The sequence below is a fragment of the Heterocephalus glaber genome, unplaced genomic scaffold (genome assembly GCF_053883595.1).
Source record: "Heterocephalus glaber isolate CG9 unplaced genomic scaffold, H.glaber_assembly_v1.0 deba00001613, whole genome shotgun sequence".
Classification (NCBI taxonomy): Eukaryota; Metazoa; Chordata; class Mammalia; order Rodentia; family Bathyergidae; genus Heterocephalus; species Heterocephalus glaber.
Window position 1 is genome coordinate 3,958,434 of NW_028258384.1, and position 15,707 is coordinate 3,974,140.

At 37.4% G+C, this 15,707-nt stretch overlaps 1 pseudogene across 1 annotated transcript in view; it reads left to right on the plus strand.

Moving 5' to 3' along the window:
* The window catches only part of LOC147822459 (zinc finger protein 106 pseudogene), a 146,700-nt pseudogene that overhangs the window by 64,016 nt on the left and 66,977 nt on the right, over window positions 1-15,707 (plus strand). The gene's annotated exons all lie outside the window — the stretch shown is intronic.

The following is a 15,707-nucleotide window of genomic DNA, read 5'->3' on the forward strand; positions in this document are numbered from 1 at the left end:
TACTACAAAGCTACTGTGATAAAAACAGCATGGTACTGGCAAAGAAACATACCTGAGGATCAGTGGAATAGACTAGAAAATACAAAAACAACTCCAGACATACACAGGTACCTCATCTTTGACAAAGGAACCAACCATCCTCACCAGAGGAAAGATAGCCTCTTTAATAAATGGTGTTGAAAAAAACTGGATTTCAACCTACCAAAGATTAAAACCAGACCTTTATCTATCACCATGCACTAAACTAAGATTGAAGTGGGTTAAAGATCCATATATTAAAATAGAAACACTAAACTTTTTGGAAGATAAATTAGGTAGAACTCTTAAAGACATTGGCATAGGAGAAGACTTTATGAACACAACCTCAATAGCATGGGAAGTAGCATAAAGAATCAACAACTAGGATCTCATCTTACTAAAAAGCTTCTGCACAGCAAGAGAAACCACCAACAGAGCTAACAGAAAACCTGCAATGTGGGAAAAATTTTAGTAACTGTACCTCAGACAAAGGAGTACTACTTAGAATATATAAAGAACTGAAAATAATCAGAATCCCCAAATTTAAAGATCCAGTTCAAAAATGGGCATCTGAAATGAACAGACATTTATCAGACAAAGAAGTAAAAGCAGCAAATAGACATATGAAGAAATGTCCAACATCACTGGTCATTCGAAGGATGCAGGTGAAAACAACATTGAGATTCCACCTCACCCCAGAAAGAATGGCTCCTATCAAGAAATCAACCAATAACAAATTTTGCCGGGGTTTGGGTAGAAAGGTACCCTTCTCCATTGTTGGTGGGAGTACAGACTGGTGTGACCACAGTGGAAATCATTACGGAGTTACCTCAAAGAACTAGCACTAGAGATCCCATTTGACCCAGCTATTCCCATGCTCGGTATCTTTGGAAAAGAATGAAAAGAATCATACCACCACAATATATTTGCACCCATGTTTATAGCTGCACAGTTTGTAATAGCTAAAGCTTGGAAACAGCCCAAATGCCCATCAACAGGCAATTGGATTTAGAAGATGTGGGTTTTTTTTTTTATAAATTGGGGTACTACTCAGCCATAAAGAAGGAGAAACTAGAAACATTTATAGCTAAATGGATGCATATTTAGGCCATACTCTAAGTGAAATAAATAGGATACACATGTGTAAATACCAAATAGTTTCTCTGGTGTGAGCAATTGAAAATGTAAATAAGGATTAAAATGAATAATTGATAATGTGAAACAGGAAGAAAATGTCCAAAGGGTAGGGGAATTGAGAGGGGAAGGGGAAATGAAAGAAGGGCAAGGAAAAATTATGAGAAAAGGAAAAAAATGAAACAAAGTTTTTGCAAATAGGGAAGGGTGAAGCAGGTGAAGGGAGGTCAGGGAATGTGGAAAAAATAAGAACAAAGATACATCATGTAAAGGTACAAGTTCCCAATGATAAATGTAAATGTATTGTATACCTAAACTGTACCAATAAATGAATTTATGGAAAAAAAAAAAAGAAAGAAATCACCAACAGGGACAACCAGCAAAGTGGAAAAAATTTTTTGCCAATTGTCCCTCAGATAAAGGACAAATATCTAGAACATACAAATAATTGAAAATAATCAGACCCCCTAAATTTAAAGAACCAGTCCAAAAATGGTCATCTGAAATGAATAGACACTTCCCAGATGAAGAAGCACAAATGGCAATAAATATATGAAAAAATGTCTAATATCACTGGTTATCTATGAGATGCAAATTAAAACCATGCTGAGATTGCATCTCACTCCTAAAAAATGACTAATATCAAGAAATCAACCAACAACAAATGCTGGTGGAGCTATGGGGAAAAAGGAACCCTGCTCCACTGTTGGTGGGAGTGTAGACTGGTGCAATCACTGTGGAACGCCCTGTGGAAATTCCTCATAAAACTGGGACTAGAGATCCCATTTGACCCAACTATTCCCCATCTGGGTATCTTCTAGAAAGAATTAAAAGCATCATACCACAGTGATATATGCACACCCATGTTTGTAGCAACACAGTTTGTAATAGCTAAATTTTGGAAACAATTCAAATGCCCATCAGCCACTGAATGGATAAAGAGATGAGTATTTTTATACAATGCAATACTACTGGTCCATAAAGAAAGATAAACTTAAAACATTTATAGCTAAATGGATATACCTTGAGACTATATTGTTAAGTGAAATAAATCAGACATACATAATCACATTGTCTCTCTGATGTGAGAAAGTGAAAGGACAAATAAGGACCAAAATGTATAATAGATAATGTGAAATAGGAATAAATTGTTCAAAAGGAGAGGGAAACAGGGAAGGGAGGGGGAAAAGAAGGAAAGGAAAGAAAAAAATGAGAAAAGAAGAAAAATGGAAACAAATCCTTTGTAAATGAGGAGGGGAGATTTCTTGATAGTAGCCATTCTTTGTGGGGTGAGGTGATACCTCAAAGAACTGGTACTAGAGGTCCCATTTGACCCAGCTATTCCCCTACTGGGTATCTTCCCCAAAGAATTAAAAGAATCATACCACAGCGATATATGTGCACCTATGTTTATAGTGGCACAGTTTGTAATAGCTAAGGTTTGGAAACAGCCTAAGTGCCCATCAACTGGAAACTGGATAAAGAAGATGTGTTTTTTTATAAAATGGAGTACTACTCAGCCATAAAGAATGAGAAACTAGAGTCATTTATAGCTAAATGGATGCATATTGAGGGCATACTCATAAGTGAAATAAATAGGACACCTGTGTAAATACTGAATAGTATCTCTAGTGTGAGAAACTGAAAATGTAAATAAGGATGAAAATGATTAAAATGAATAATTGATAATTTGAAATAGAAAAAGGTCCAAAGGGGTAGAAGTGGCGTAGGGGAAGGGGAAAGGGAAGAAAGGAACAGAAAAATTATGAGAAAGAAAAAAAAAAGGAAACAAAGTCTATGTAAATAGGGAAGGGTGGTGGTGGGTGAAGGGCACATAGGTAATGGGGGAAAAAATAAGAACTAAGATACATCATGTTCAGGTACAAACACCCAATGATAAATGTAAATGTATACCTAAAATGTACCAATTAATATATAAATAAAAATTTTTAAAAAGAGAGAAGCCCGATGACAAGGCTCTTCTAGGATGTTAGTACTCCCCTCACAAATCTGTTTCTCCAGGTGTTAGTGAAGGATTCATTTTCTGGATCAGCCCAATGTGGCAGATTAGGTTTGATGAGACAAATCCACTCCAGCATTCCCATTTTGTAGGCCTCATCAACAGTAAACCATGGAATGTCAGGCATCTCTTAACTCATTCACAGTAAGTCATCTTTTGATCTATACTTCTGCCAACCATCCAAATAAACTATGAACACCTTTCTTTACTCAAGGAACTACAACATTAAATTCAGAATATGTGATTAACAGGCCCATATCAACAAACTCAGCCTGATCCAGGTGTATATATTTGCCACCATTATCCCACACCCATAAAATACATTCTCACACTTGATCATCAGGCTGCTACTTATAAGAGTTAAAAACTTCACGTTCTTTTGGAGAATAGCAGATCTCCTGATCGGTATAGTGTGTACCTCATCCTTAGGAGCCTTTTGTAATTTGAGTTTTGTTATTGGCCTAGAGGCAAAGGTGGGTTCTGAGGGTGGGTCCTGAGGAGTGTCAGCATTATTATGTTTGGTCAACACAGGATTAATTTCCTCAAGTATGCTAATAGAAGCCAACTCCACAGGGTTTGGTGGTGGGGATGCCTCCACCACTGTGAGTGAGGAAATATCTTCCTCTGGCAAAATAATCTTATAAGAATCAAGAGCTCAATATCCTCAGCCTCCTCAGGAATCTCCCAAACATCTCCATCCCAGTTTACAGGATCCCATTCTTTTCTGATGAGTTCTCTGATTAGATACCTTTTGAGGCTAAGCATTAAACTTACACAGTATTTCAGCCAATAGGATTATGAGGGCTTGTGTTTGAATTTCTGCATTCTCAGCCCTGCAGCTAAAGGAGAGATTTACTTTCAGGACATACTTAGAAATTTTAAATATTTTATGTGTGTCTGGTGCTGGGAATTTCAATATTTGAGCTCCTTATTTTTCTTTATTAGTTTATCCTCAAGTTCAGAAGACTTTAGATTTCCTATGGATATTTTGAGCTCATTATTTTCCTTCACTAGTTTATCCAGAGATGCTAAGACCAACCAGCCAGCATCATTATATTTCCCACTGTGCTAAAAATATTAAAAAATTTCATATATAGTTTTGGACCTTGTCCCCAAATTAGATTAGCGACAAACTCTCAAAGCATGACACAGTCCTGGGATCTTACTGGAGAAATTTATTTTCCAGCCTGGACCCATGTACACTCCATCCAAGTCGGAGGACAAAGGCCCCAACTGAAATGAAGACTGCATATTTAAAGGGAAAAACCACAGAAGAAGTCCCTCCTCCCATTCCCCTGGGTTACAGATTGTTGCAGAAGCTGGTTACAGAAGCCAGGATAAGCACAGTTAGTTCTTCCCATTCCCCTGGGTAATGGTTTGTTGCAGATCACCTGAAACACAGTTTCTGTTTATCGGTTAGGGGTGAGGTTTTCTCCTGGGAGACAGAGTGCTGCTGGAAGTCACATATTTGCAAAATGGAGGAGAATGTTCTCAACATGGTGCTAGTTCTGCTAAATTGGGTCTCACTATAGTCCCTAATTTTCTTACAACTCACAAGTGGTGAATTACGATAATCAGGGGATCCACATTATTACTTTAAACAGTTCACACCAAGGACTACCAGTATTCACCACAGAATTAGAAGAAGGGACCATGGTGTCTTTAGGACTCATCAAATTAGAGAGCCAACTCCAGTAACACTAAAGTCACCAAAAATTTCATCTTTACAATTCTGTTAATCTAAAGCCATTTCTGGTACCAAAATCTGTATCATTCAGTGCTTACTAGAGAAACAGATTTAATATAAGATACACAAATATACATAAGAATTTACAAGATTGGCTTAGAATGGCTGCCAACTGAATTGGGTGTGGAAGAGTGACAAAGGTCTGTCTGCAAACTGGGGATTCAAAGGATCCAGTCAAATGCCTGGAGCTCTGAGTAGTGTCCTATGCGAGTCCATATCAGGAGGCTGAAGAGTATGCTGGAAAGCTGAAGAGTCTGCACTAGAAGACCAGAGATGATGTCCAACGTGAAAGAGAAGACTATAACACCTACAACAAAAACAGAAGCAATCCTTCCTTCTTCCTCTTCCCCTTTATATGTTCTGGTGATAATCCTCTCTAGGGTGGGTCTTCCAAATCCAGAACTATGCTGAGCCAATTTTGTTGGGTGTTAATTACTCCAGTTGACACAATGAATCAACCATCACGCAATACTTTCAGAATCATTTGACAAAGCCAGCATCACCCTCACAACAAAGCTAAACAAAGACACTACAAGAAAGGGAAATAGGCCAATACCCCTGTGACAACTTTCAAAAACAATGAACTAAATTCAACAGCACATTACAAAGATCATTTATCTTGTTCAAGTATTATTTATACCCAGGGATGCAATGATAGTTGAATATAGGCAAATCAATAGATGAGATACACCACAGTAATGGAATGAATGATATAAATATAAGCATCTAATAGATATAGAAGCATATGACAAAATTCAGCACTTTTGAAAAAAATCTCTCAACAAATTAGGTATAGAAAGAATATATCTTAACAGAATTAGAAACCGTATATCACAAGTCCACAGCTAGCATTATACTCAGTAGTAAAAAATTAAAAGATTTCCTCTAAAATTAGGAAGAAGAATGCTCATTTTTACTTTTCAACATAGTACTATAAGACTTCACCAGAGCGTCTAGGCAAGAGGAGGAAACAAATGTTAGGCAAACCACAGAAGAAGACACAGTAAGTGAAAAAATAACTAGTGTTCACAGGTTGAAACAATGAATATTGTCAAAATGTTGATATTTCCCAAAGAAATCTACAGATTCAATGCAATACCCACAAAATTTTAATGTCATTTTTTTTGCAAAAATAATAAAAGCAAACCTAAAACTCATATGAAACTAAAGCAGAACTTACAAGAAAATCAGTTCTCTTAGATGCAAGCAGATTTGTTAGCTCCCCACTTAGTTTTTGCCCCTCCCTTTCCTATAACTATTGACCTCTCCCTGATATTGATATGGTAGACAGTCATATTAAGTTTTGTAACCCCTGAGGAACTATATGCCCTGAAAACAACTATGTTCTATAAACAAAGTTTATGACATTCTGTTCTCATATTATTCATAAGACAGTGTTTTCTTACAAGGCTAAATTACTAAACTATTTTCTTCTGTCCTACTGCATCACTAGAAAGAACACTCCCCTTCAACAAGATGTATAAAAAAGGAAACTTTCCTTGTTCAATCACCCAGCACTTTGGCTATGAGTTCAGCTGGGTCAGGGGTACACCTAATAACATCCTCCTGATTCTCATTTTGTTTCTCTTGTCTTTTTGGAATTCTACATTTCTGGTGACCACAAAGGGACTGGAGATGACAGAGTTGCTGTCTTATTGACCTGCAGGTGTGAGAGGGGCCTGAGCTGCAGAAATCTTGAGACCCTGTCACCACCTGTTGAGACCCCAGCTTGGAGAAGGAATTAGCCTTCCTGTAGACTGGAACACCCCCACTCCCCATCACCAGCACAAAATAAATCTGTTGGGATTCAGGATGATTCTAAAACAACAGCATGCTACATGCTTGTGGTAAGGTTTTGGAGCTCATGGGAGAACCTGTCCCATTAGGACAGAAAGGGAGCCCAGTCACTTCTCAGGGTGTATCTAGTATTCCTATTCAGGGGGAATAAGAGGAAACCTACAACCCCAAGTGGAATGTGGGAGTGGCCATCAAGCAAGAGCAGCTTGCAGGTGACTCTCAAACAGCTGGTGGGACAGGCCCACAATGAGAGTGACTCACAAAGTAGGGTGCTGAGAATTCAGATTCAGGGGAATCAAGCAAACCCACACCCAGGTTGAAAAGAACTGAAATGAAAACATACATGAGTATGTTTAAATAAATAGAATGAAAACAGCTGGATAATCTCTAGAGAATCTGAGGCAAAACAATGAAAATGACAATTCTGGCTTTAATAAGCCCAAGGCCAGCACTAGCTCAGTGTCACCAGCCTGAAGCTGCCTTGAGAATCTAGAAGCCAAAACAAACTCAGCCTGGGGATTCATAGTCAAACTTGAGAAACTATGACTATGCTCTGCCAGACATAAAGAGACTTTACAAGAATAATCAAATTACAAATTTTAACTAATTGAAAAATGTTCCTTTGGTTTCTAATTTGAATTGATGTTTAATCGATATGCTTAAAATATTTCTTACACATTACAAATTTTTGAATTCTAATTATAGGGTTAATTTGCACTTCTTTCTACTCTTCAAGATAAGAACAATAATTAAAAGTTACTTAGTCTGTTGCCAGCCAGTCAAATTTAAAATGTAACAATCTAAAAACAAAAATAAAGAAAAAAGGACATTTTAAAATCCAACTGGCTGCAGCCAAGTTTGTTATAGAAGTTTTATAGTATGTGAGACAGAGGAGAAATATTAAGAAGGCTATAAGTACAAGAGATTTATTTTTGATATCAAAAGATTATATATGATAAAGGTTTTGTATTGCTAAAAAGATAAAAACAGTCATAATAACAAAACTAAAAAGCTTACATATGTCAAGAAAGTGTGCAGGATCATCTCAATAGATGCAGAAAAGTCATTTGACAAAATCCAACATGCATTTATGATAAAAAAAACACTACAGAAAATTGGAATATAAGGTCTTTATCTCAACCTGATTAAGGCTATCTATGAAAAACCAACAGCCAACATCATATTAAATGGTCAAAAACTGAAAACTTTCATGCTAAAATCAGGACCAAGACAAGGATGCCCACTATCACCACTCCTGTTCAATATAGTTCTGAAAACATTAGCCACAGCAATTAGAAAAAAGAAAGAAAGAAAAGGAATAAAGATAGGAAAGGAAGGAGTTAAACTGTCATTATTTGCTGATGATATGATACTTTACACAGAAGACCCAAAAAACTCTGCCAAAAGACTTCTAGACTTAATTGACAGATTCAATACAGTAGCTGGATATAAGGTCAACCTCAAAAAACAATAGCCTTCTTATACACAAATAGCAGGCTCACTGAGAGAGAAATTAGGGAAACAATTCCTTTTACAATAGCATCCAAAAAAATGAAATATCTAGGAATCAACCTAACAAAGGAAGCAAAAGACCTCTACACTGAAAACTACAGCACCCTGAAGGAGATCAAGGAGGGTATAAGAAAATGGAAAGACATCCCTTGTTCCTGGGTAGAAAGAACCAATACAGTGAAAATGGCCATACTTCCAAAACTACTATATAGATTTAATGCAAAACAGATTGAAATTTCAACAATATACTTCACAGAACTAGAGAAAACAATCCAAAAATTCATTTGGAAGCAGAAGAGACCTAGAATAGCTAAAGCAATTCTGGGAAACAGAGACATGGCTGGGGATTCCACAATATCCAACTTGAAGCTATACTACAAAGATACTGTGATAAAAACAGCATGCTACTGGCAAAGAAACAGACCCAAGGATCAGTGGAATAGATTAGAAGATGCAGAAGCAACTCCAGACATACTCAGCCACCTCATCTTTGACAAAGGAGCCAACCACCATCATTGGAGGAAAGATAGCCTATTTAATAAATGGTGTTGGAAAAATTGGATTTCAAACTGCCAAAGATTGAAACTAGACCCATATCTATCACCATGCACTAAACTAAGATTGAAGTGGATTAAAGATGTAAATATTAAGACAGAAACACTAAACTTGCTGGAAGATAAGTTAGGTAGAACTCTGGAAGACATTGGCATAGGAAAAGACTTTATGAACAAAACCTCAGCAAAATGGGAACTAGTAGAAAGAATCAACAACTGGGATTTCATCTTATTAAAAAGCTTCTGCACTGCAAAAGAAACCACCAACAGAGCTAACAGACAACCTACAATGTGTGAAATAATTGTTAGCAGTTGTACCTCAGACAAAGGGCTACTATCTAGAATACATAAAGAACTGAAAAAAATCAGACCCCCCAAATTCAAAGACCCAATTCAAAAATGGGCATCTGAAATGAACAGACATTTCTCAGACAAAGAAGCAAAAGCAGCAAATAAACATATGAAAAAATTTTCAGCATCACTGGTCATTTGAGAGATGCAGATGAAAACAGCACTGAGATTCTACCTCACCCCACAAAGAGTAACTGCTATCAACAAATCAACCAATAACAATTTCTGGAGGGGTGTGGAGAGAAAGGAACCCTTCTCCATTGTTGGTGGGAGTGCAGACTGGTGCGACCACTATGGAAATCAATATGGAGATACCTCAAAGAACTAGGGCTAGAGGTCCCATTTGACCCAGCTATTCCCCTTCTGCGTATTTTCCCAAAAGAATTAAAAGAATCATACCACAGAGATATTTGTGCACCTATATTTATAGCACACAGTTTGTAATAGCTAAAGCTTGGAAACAGCCCCAGTTCCCATCAACTGGAAACTGGATAAAGAAGATGTGATTTTTTAAAATAAAATGGAGTACTACTTAACCATAAAGAATGAGAAACTAGAGTCATTTATAGCTAAATGAATGCATAGTGAGGTCTTACTCTTAAGTGAAATAAATAGGACACATGTGTAAATACTGAGTAGTTTCTCTAGTGTGAGAAACAGAGTGTAAATATGGATTAAAAGGATTAATAACTAATAATTGATACTTTGAAATAGGAAAAGGTCCAAAGGAGTAGGGGTGTTGAGAGGAGATGGGGAAAGGAAAGCATGGAAAGGAAAAATAAAGAGAAAAGAAAAAAAATGGAAATGAAGTCTATGTAAATAGGGAAGGGTGGAGGGGTTTACAGGTAATGGGGAAAAAATAAGAACCAAGATACCTCATGTACAGGTACAAGCACCCAATGATAAATGTAAATGTATTGTATACCTGAAATGTACCAATAAATGAATTTAAGCCAAAAAAAAAAAAAAGAAAGTGTGCAGAAGTGATTTATCAAGGAAATATATATTTGTTCGCTTGTTGGCTTGGTGAAAGCCCATAGTGTTCCTCCTAAAAGATCCTTGTTGCCCAAAAGACTCAAAAATATGTATGGTTGCTTGTTAATTTGATACAGCTCAGACTGTTTCTGAAGCAAAAATACTTGAACAGTGATTTGCATCACACAGAGTAAGTATGGGAGGAGAAGCATCAAAACCCACCCTATTAGGATGTATGTTAAAAAACTTTAAAAGAGGCTAAAAGAGGGACTACTGAATAAAACTGAATCTCTAGATGTTGAAAACAGAAATAGATTGACGTAGCATAGCTTGCTGAAGGAACCATTGAGAGAATGATAATTGGACGGGTATACAGGGTGATAGCTGGGGAAAGAGAATGACTAGGGCATCTGGATCAGTTTCCTTACATTGTCTCCTGCATAAATATAGTCCAGATCCAACCAACCTGGCTATAGCCCTGGTTAAAGACATATAAGACACTCATAGCCCAAGCCATGCCTAGAACAAAAGAGAGAGGGGATTTGGCCTTACTAGAAAGCTCAACAACAACAACAAAAAGACAAAAAGGAGACAAAAAACCATTTCTATAAGATCAACCAAAAGAAGAAAAAATACTTTCCCCTTATGCTCAGAATTACCCACACCCCCCACACCCCCCACCCCCCGTTGCAAAGGCCAGCTCACAGAAAGACAGAATCAAATGACAATAAGCACCAGACACCACTGGAGGAGGAAAAGCCAGAGTCAATGCCTCAAGAAAATGATGGAGAAAGCCTAGATAGTCAAATAAGCTGCTTCTGATTGGGCCAAACTAGGGCTTTACACATGCCTCTCTGAGAAACTAGGGGACCCATCTATTATGATATGGAAGGCCAAATTCAAGTGGGCCAATGGACTTTTGTTTACCAGCCCTTCTCAACAACTGATCTCCTAAATTGTAAGCATTATTCTCCCTCTTATACAGAAAAGCCCCAAGCCCTCAGATTTGATGCACTCCATTTTCCAGACACATAATCCAACCAGGCTCAATTGCAAACAGCTCCTTCTGGTGCTGTTTAACACTGAGAAGCAACAGAGAGTGACCAAAGCTGATTAGAAAACAATCCCCAAAGGGTTTGTTAAATGTACAAGCATATGCTTATAGTCAATTCCCAGAGGCTGACCCAAATTTGGATCCAAACAAGGCAGAGCAATTAAAACTCTTAGAGAAATACCTGAAGGCCCTCCTACAAGTTCTCAAAGAGACTGGAAAAAGATAATAAATATGAGAAAGATATCAGAAATACTTCAGGAAACAGATGAAAGTCCCAGCATGTTTTATAAGAGACTTTGTGAAGCGTTCCAGTACTATACTCCCATTTGACCCTGAGGCCACTGAAAATCAGTGCATGGTAAATCCAGCCTTTGTAGGATAAGCTCAGGGAGACATCAGGGAAAAATAACAAAAGTTGGAAGCTTCCACTAGCATGAATTCATCCCAGATTTTTGGAGTAGATGCCAAGGTATATACAAATCAGGACCAAGAAGCTAAATAAGAGGCTGATAAGATTCTCAAAAAAAAAAAAACACCAGATCTGTTGGCAGTGGCACTTACAGGGAAACAAACAGAGGCCACCAAGGGGCAAAGACACAGATACAAACAGAACAAGGGCCAAACTGGACCAAAATCTATCAATCAACCAAATCTGGATTGGGAGAAACGTACAAGATATAGAAATTATAGCCCAGAAAATGATGACAGAGATGATGATAGAAATTCCAAAGTTTAAGAGCTGCCCTGTGTAAAAATTTGCATATGGACTTTACTAAGTTGCCTTGACTGGTGGCAATAAAGGTATGTTAATGCTTGCCTACACCTTCTCAGGATAGACTGAAGCCTTTCCCACAGGAACAACAACAAAAAAGCAAGAGATGACCAAGATGATAAGAGACATCTTCCCAAGATTTGAACTACCCTTGACCTTAGAGTCACACAATGGACCAGCATTCATAGCCAAAAATGTCCAGGAGCTCACATGTTAAAGATATGAGATTGAGTCCTTATCATAGTCCTTCTCTGAGTCCATTACACTCCCACCAAACAAACTGGGTATTTTCCTTGTGGGATTCTATTTGGCTGCTCCCCCATCATAGGTCAAATTAAGGGTAATCTTTGTAAACTACAAAAATTGCCCCTGAAAAAACAAATACAAGTTTTAAAAATAGCACTACAAGATATCCATAGCTGAGTATAAGAAAAACTTACCATGAGTTTAAAAGCCCCAGTACACCCATTCAAACCTAGAGACTTTGTTTGAGTCAAAAAATAATAAAACCCTAGGGTCCATATGGGATGGGCCTCATACTATAATCCTGTCAACACCCACTGCTGTGAAAGTTACAGGAACTGTGTCGTATGTATGACAGTCAGCTCAACCCAATACCTCTAGACAAATAGACCAGCAAGCAGGATCCAAACCACCTGAACCACCTGATCCTGCAACAATACCAGGCTGCCAGCAGAGATGATGGCTCTGCTCTAGTCACCCTGGAAGCTGACTCATCTATGCACAGCTAAAGCTTGAAGATCAACATAGTCACAGCAACAATATAAGTTTCATATCCTCTTTGCTTTAATTTTACTTTGCCTCTTACCCTACTTGTTAAAAATATTCAACCAGGCATAGAGACTGATAAACAGACACATCACCACTTGACTGATGGCCTTAACCAAGCACCAACCTCTGCTCAGTAGGTTGTGCTGAGCACCCCCTTGTGACAAAAATTGATAATAGTAATAATAAAAAGATGATGCTCTCTAATAAAACTTTTTATAAAAACACCAAAGGGAGAATAAAGCAGAACTTTAAAAAAATCAGTTCTCCTAGCTGAAAGCAGTCTTAGCAGCTCCTCACTCGAGTTCTGCTTTCCCCTTCCAGTAACTACTGACCTCCCCCTGGTACTGATAAGGTAGACAGTCATATTAAGTTTTGTAGCCCCTGAGGAACTATATGCTCTGTAAACAAAATTTATGACACTCTATTCCCATATGATTCATAAGACACTGTCTTCTCACAAGGCTAAATTACTAAACTGTCTGCCCTTGTCCTATTCTGGTAAACTCACTGGATCATAAGAAAAATCACCTCCTTTTGACTGAACGTATAAAAACAGAAACTTTCTTTTGTTCAATTGACCAGCACTTTGGCCACAAGTTTGCCTGGGTCAGGTGTACATCTAATAAAATCCTCTTGATCTCCATTTGGTCTTTCTTGTCCTTTTGCAATTGAACTACAACAGTATGGAGAGACTGTGGCTGAAGGAGTGTTGAAAATAAATGCAAAAGTGGAAGAGACTCTCTGGACAACACCTCAAGACTCCTGGAATAAATGGGTTAAGTTTAGAGCAGGTCTGCAGGACAGCATTCAGCAGAATTAAAAGCATGTTATTAAAAAACAACAATAACAAAAAAGCATGTTATTTTCAAAAAATGTTTGCTTTGGTCAGTGTGTTCCCACAGCCTCCAATATGCTTGCCTAAATTAAAGGGTCATATGTCATGTAACAAACTATTCTTCTCACTCCCTGTTCCCTGCCCAAAACTCTTGCAAAAATGTTTTCTTCTACTTCTTTGTTCTCATATCCTTAAGTTACAAATAGCTACAGATGTCTCCAGTAGTGGCTGTTTATTCCTAAGGCTCTCATTAGAATAAGCCAATGCTCTGGTCTTCATAGATTGAACTAAATATTGTCTCTGAGTAATCATTTTTATCCTGTATGCAGCCATGGTCACATGCTGTGGCACAGCAGTGCCTAAGTAGCTATGAGAATCTTGAGCAAAAAGAACACAGCCAGAGGTATCACAGTGTCTTATTTCAAAAATCTACTGTAAAGCTATAATTATCAAAATAGCATGGCACTGGCATAAAACAGGTACATAGGCCAATGGAAGAGAACAGAGAACACACAAACCTACACAGCCATTGTCAATTAATTTTTGACAATGTTGTCAACAATACACAATGGGGAAAATGTTATATTCAACAAATAGTGTTGGGAATACTGAATATTCATATCAGAAAAATAAAATTAGTCTTTTATCTTGTGCCAAATGCAAAAATCATTTACAGTATATTAAACATTTAACATAAGGTCTGAAAATGTAAAACTACTAGAAAAAAGCACAGGAGGAAGCTCCATGTCATTAGTGTAAACAATGATTTCAAAAATTTTTATTATCCAAATATAAGCAACCAAACCAAAACTAGACAAATGGGATTATATCAGATGAAAAAGTTTTATACAGCTGCATTAGTCAAATTTCCTGCTGCTGGGACAAATTATCTGACACTCACAACTTATAGGATGAGGGGTTTATTTGACCAATAGTTTCAGAGGATTTAGTTCATGGTTGACTTGCTCCAAGGCAGAAACATCATGGCAGAAAGGCATAGGAGAGCTACTTAGTTCATGGTGGCCAGGAAGCTTCGCCAGAAAGAAAAAAGGACCAGCTATAGACCCCAAGCTCAAGCCCTTTTGATCCACTCAGACATAGCCAGGAGTGTGATTTACCAATCCCCTAGGTGGCCCCAAGCTGACCAAACTGACAATTGAGTTTAACTGTCACAGAGCCAAGGAAACAATTAATAGAGTGAAAAGAGGATCTACCAAATATAATATTTACAAATCATACAACTGATAATTATACTTAGAAGTCAAAAATTCAATAGAACACAAATACCTGAGTTTTAAAATGAGCAAAGGCCTCAGATAGACATTTCTCAAAAATACAAATGGCCAACAAGTATATATGAAAGTGCCGAGTATCACTAATAATGCAAATCAAATCCATAATGAAATATCACATTACACTTGATAGGACAGCTATAGTCAAAAAGTCAAAAGACAAAAATTGTTGATGAGGATATAGAAAATAAGGAATCTATGCATTGATGGTAGAAAGAAAAGTTCATACTGTCAGTAGGAAAATAGTATGGAAGTACTGGCATATACCTATTACTCTGTGGCCTCACTTCTCTGTTGGATAAAATAATTTTGTTCAGCCTTTTATTTGTCATTACAACAGATTGATTGCTTCTAAATTCCTTAGATGCCATAACATAAACCAGAAATTTGGTATAGTTTGTATTTCAACTTGCTATCACCCTTTTCTACTTTGAAGAAAAAAAATTATTGTGAAATTAACTATTTTCATTTGATCTAAACCCAGAACAAGTGAAGACTCTAAAACAAGTCCATAATGCCACCAAAGCAGCTCTGTAACTTGGCCCATTTGATCCAGAAAATTCAATAATATCTGAAGAGTTAGTGACATATAGATATGGTGTATGGAGACAACAGATCAAATACAATGCAGAACCTTAGGATTTGTGAGCAAACATACTCTGTTAAACATGGAAATAGCAAGATTTGTGCCTCCTCTGACACAGTTCATGACTGTGGCATGGAGCAAAGGAGGAGAGATTATCTAGAGTCAGTGTTCAGTTTAACTTCCAAGAGGGCCCAGAGAGCCTGCCTTAACCAAGGACCCTCAGCATGAGAAAGTTTCAGGAAAAACTAGCACCAAACTGAAGCTTCCA